The 4,530-nt window shown below is 44.2% G+C and overlaps 1 pseudogene; it reads right to left on the reverse strand.

Annotated features, from left to right (window-relative positions):
* Nucleotides 1-1,493: 1,493 nt before the first annotated feature.
* Nucleotides 1,494-2,412, reverse strand: LOC472980 (olfactory receptor 7E24-like; annotated as a pseudogene).
* Nucleotides 2,413-4,530: the final 2,118 nt, after the last annotated feature.

Below are 4,530 nucleotides of genomic sequence, written 5' to 3' on the forward strand. Positions count from 1 at the left end.
ATGTCACAGGGATGTACACCCTGTGATATTATTCATAGTGTACCAGAGGGATATTAGCACTAACGTCACGATGTGTGTACACCTTGTGATATTATTTGTCATATCCTAATGTCACAGGGGGTGTGTTCCGTGTGATAGTCTTCCTAACATCCTAGACGGATATTGCTCCTGACGTCACAGGGTGTGTACACCTTGTCACATCATTCATAATACCCTAAAACTACGTTATTCCTCAGGTCACGGGGCGTTCACCGTGTGATATTTTTTGTCATAGTTTTGTGGGATGTTACTTCTAAAGTCACACGGGGTGTACACAGAGTCACACAGTGATATGAGTTGTAATATTCTATAGACATGCTACTCACATGTCTATAGAATCACATGGGCTGATGTAAATCACAGGGGCTGTACCTCCTGTGATATTATTCGTAATATTCTAGGGGAATGTTGCTACTATTGTCACGGGGGTGTACACCCTGTGATATGACTCATCATATCCCAGCGGGATGTTACTACTAAAGTCACAATGCCTGTACACACTGTGATATTATTTGTAATATCCTAAAGACATGTTACTACTAAGGTCGCAATGCATGTACACCCTCTGATATTATTCGTTATATCCTCGGGGGATGTTACTCCTGATGTCACACGGGGTGTACTCCCTGTCATATTATTCGTAATATCCAAGGGGGATGTTATTTTTAATGTCACCGGGGGTGACATTATGCATTAAAGATGCGTATTCAATGCCTGTGATACTATTCCTAATATCCTAGGGGCATGCTCTTCCGAATGTCACATGGTGTGTACACCATGTGTGTACACCTGCTGTGATATTATTCGTAATATCCTAGGGGAATGTTACTCCTGATGACACAGGCGGTGTACACCATGTGTGTACCCCTCCTGTGTTATTATTCATAATATCCTAGGGGGATGTTTCTTTTAATGTCACAAAGAGTGTACAAAACGTCACAGAAGGTGTACACGTTGTGACGTTATCTGTAATACCCTAGAAGGATGTTACTCCTAATATGTCACAGGGGTGTACACGCTTTGATGTTATTTATAATGTCATAGAGAGACATTACTTCAAATATCACAGTGGACGTACACACATAGTGTACACCCTGTGATAGTATTCGTAATATCCTAGGGAGATATAACTCCTGATATCACAGTGCGTGTACCCCTTGTGTGTACACCCTTGATATTAGTCGTAATATCCAGGGTAAATATTACTCCTCATATCACACAGTGTGCACACCCTGTGATATTTTTCCTCATACTTTAGGGAGATATTGCTTCTAATATCACAGTGGGTGTACCCCATGTGTGTATACTCTGTGACAGTATATTCTATATCCTAGGGAGGTATTACTCCTAATATCACAGTGGGTGTTCACCCTGTGATATCATTCTTATTTGACCTTGCTGCCTTTTTTAACCAACACTACAAAAGGAATGGAACAGATAAGAAGATATCGAGATTAGACCATGCTGCCGTGCGGCCGCCGAAGGACACTTTTAATATCCCTGTTTCTCAGGCTGTAGATGAAGGGGTTCAGCATGGGGGTGACCACAGTGTACATCACTGAGGCCACCGCAGCCTTTCTCGGGGAAGATGACCCATCTGAACTGAGGTACCCTCCAACGCCTGTTCCATAAAATCAGCAAACGACTGACAGGTGAGACCCACAAGTGGAGAAGGCCTTATACTTCCCACCTGATGATGAAACCCTCAGAATGGAGGAAACAATTTCATAGTAAGAGAAAAGGGTCCCCGAGATGGGAAGAAAACCAAATATGGCAGCAGGGAAATACATGATTATGTTATTGGTGAAGTTGTCACAACATGCAAGATGGGGGAGTTGAGAAGGGTCACAGAAGAAATTAGGAATTTCCACATCCTTGAAGCAGGTCATTTGTAAGGCAATCAAGTTGTGCATCTGGGCATCTAAAAGACTGAGAAAAAAAGAAAAGACAACAAAACTAGAAAGCCACAGAAACACGGGTTCATGATGGCTGAATGGTATAGAGGGTGACAGATGGCTACAAACCGGTCATAGACCATCACACTCAGGAGCATGTCTCTCTTCCATGCCTCCAAAAATGGCAAAGAGAGACGTCTGAGTCAGGCAGCCTGCATAGGAGATGACTCTGCTGTAAGATTGGATGTCCACAATCATCTTGGGGACCGTGGTGGAGGTGAAACCGATGTCAGGCAAGGACAGTTTGGAGAGGAAGAAGTACATGGGGGTGTGGAGGTGGGAGTCAGGGCTGACGGCCAGGATGATGAGCAGGTTCCCCAGCACCGTGACCAGGCACATGGAGAGGAACAGCCCAGCAAGGACCAGCTGCCGTTCTGGATCCTCTGAGGTTCCAGGAGGAGGAATATAGAGACATCTATTAGATTCTGTGGGTCTGTAGAGATTGGACACCTTTTGCCTAGAAAAGAGGGTTGAGAAATTGGAAACAAGTAAACCAACACCCAGCATCGTGTCTCCATTTTGGATAGAAGCAATTCACAAGTAATGTTTTCAGATTTCAGAGCAATCCACACTCAGCAATATTTTGCAGTTCTGACAAACTCAATTGTCTTCTAATGCTTTCATCATTGATTTCTGTGTTATTCACTTCTTGCTCTACACACCTGCCTCAGAGACACTAGATTCAAGAATGTTCCAAGAACCAGATCATCATATATAACAAATTCGTAATTGCTAGAAAAGACAGCCTGTCTTTACCGAAGGAAACTATGTGATAAAACCATTCTCTTCACTTTAAGAAAAAGGTTATCCTAATTAAAGGAAATTAAGAACTCAGATATTTTATTTTATTCGAATAGATTGATACAAATTCCCTTGATTTAGAACATCTGTAAACACTGTATAACTGCTGAGACCATGCCATCTGGAAATGAAATTAAAGTTGATAGTTCATAAGCAGAAAATAGTTCCACAGGCCAGTTAGGTCCTAGTGATTTCATCATTATGTTTTCTGACTTTTCTCCTTCAAGAGAGTAATTGCTTACTCAAATCGGTGGGTCTTGTTTTAAAATTCGTGTAAGCTATAACTCCTGTCCTTAGCTTCGGTGGACTTAGAGTTTTCATCAGAACGTTTGGCCGGACGCGGTGGCTCACGCCTGTGATCCCAGCATTTTGGGAGGCCGAGGAGGGCGGATCACGAGGTCAGGAGATCAAGACCATCCCGGCCAACATGGTGAAACTCCGCCTCTACTGAAAATACAAAAACTTCGCCCAGTATGGCGGCGGGCACCTGTAGTCCCAGCTACTCGGGAGGCTGAGGCAGGAGAATGGCTTGAACTTGGGAGGCCAGAGGCTACAGTGAGCCGAGATCACACCACTGCACTCCAGCCTGGGCAACAAGAGCAAAACTCCGTCTCAAAAAACAAAAAACCAAAAACACACGCTCTGTCACACTGACGTCACACTGATGACAGCCAATTTTTGTGAACCAAGGAAGTGTCAATTCAATAATTCACGTAGATGTTTACTTTTGCTATCTCCTTTGTGCCAAGAAAGATATAGGCTCTGGGGAATCAGAAACAAAAGAGACTCACTTGTTCCTCTCACAATACTCAGTACTTACTGAGATAAGGACAAAAGAAAATGTCCTGTCTGGAACGCAGGGAAACCAGAACTTCCGGTCAGGGGATATTTCCGTTGAACCGTATGGAGTTTAAGCTTAAAATATTAACGAACGTATCTAAATTCACTTTGCCTTTACTTTACGCATCCATCACATAGAGATCACGCAGCGGGCACCCACGGTCGGTTTAATCATCGCTCACTTCCATTGGATCAACTAGAAATCAACTCAGATGAGAGTGCTGAGTCTCAGAGGATGGACGTCTCACCCCTTGCCATACAGATAAGTAGAAAGGGTGGTATTGAAAATTAATGGCCAGACTCTATAAGTCCCGGGGACTATACTTGATGGTCTCCCAACCCTCAAAACGTTGTGGGTTCTTTTTTGTTTTTGCTTTTGTTTTGTTTTTTTTTTTGAGACGGAGTGTCGTTCTGTTGCCCAGGCTGGAGTGCAGTGGAGTGATCTCGGCTCACTGCAACCTCCGCATCCCAGGTTCAAGCTATTCTCTTGCCTCAGCCTGCCGAGTAGCTGAGATGACAGGCGCCGGCCACCACACCCAGCTAATATTTTTCTCTTTTTAGGAGAGATGGGGTTTCACCATGTTGGCCAGGCTGGTCTCGAACACCTGACCTTGTGATTCGCCTGCCTCAGCCTCCCAAAGTGCTGGGATTACAGGCATGAGCCATCGCGCCCAGCTTCCAAAAGTTTTCAACAGAGCTCAGAGGTCTTAACCATGGGCACATCTGAGGAGCATTTTTGAAATGGTTTCCAGCTTCCTCAATAGGAATGGAAGCCAAACCCCGAATTTATGACTCCTTTGAGGAAGTTGAGAGCTGTAAGGAAAGCCAGGAACAGGGGCAAGGGAGAGATGCCTCCCGAATGATCCTGTGCCAATTCTTTCTGGAATCTTTGATG

This window comes from Pan troglodytes, chromosome 11 (genome assembly GCF_028858775.2).
Source record: "Pan troglodytes isolate AG18354 chromosome 11, NHGRI_mPanTro3-v2.0_pri, whole genome shotgun sequence".
Classification (NCBI taxonomy): domain Eukaryota; kingdom Metazoa; phylum Chordata; class Mammalia; order Primates; family Hominidae; genus Pan; species Pan troglodytes.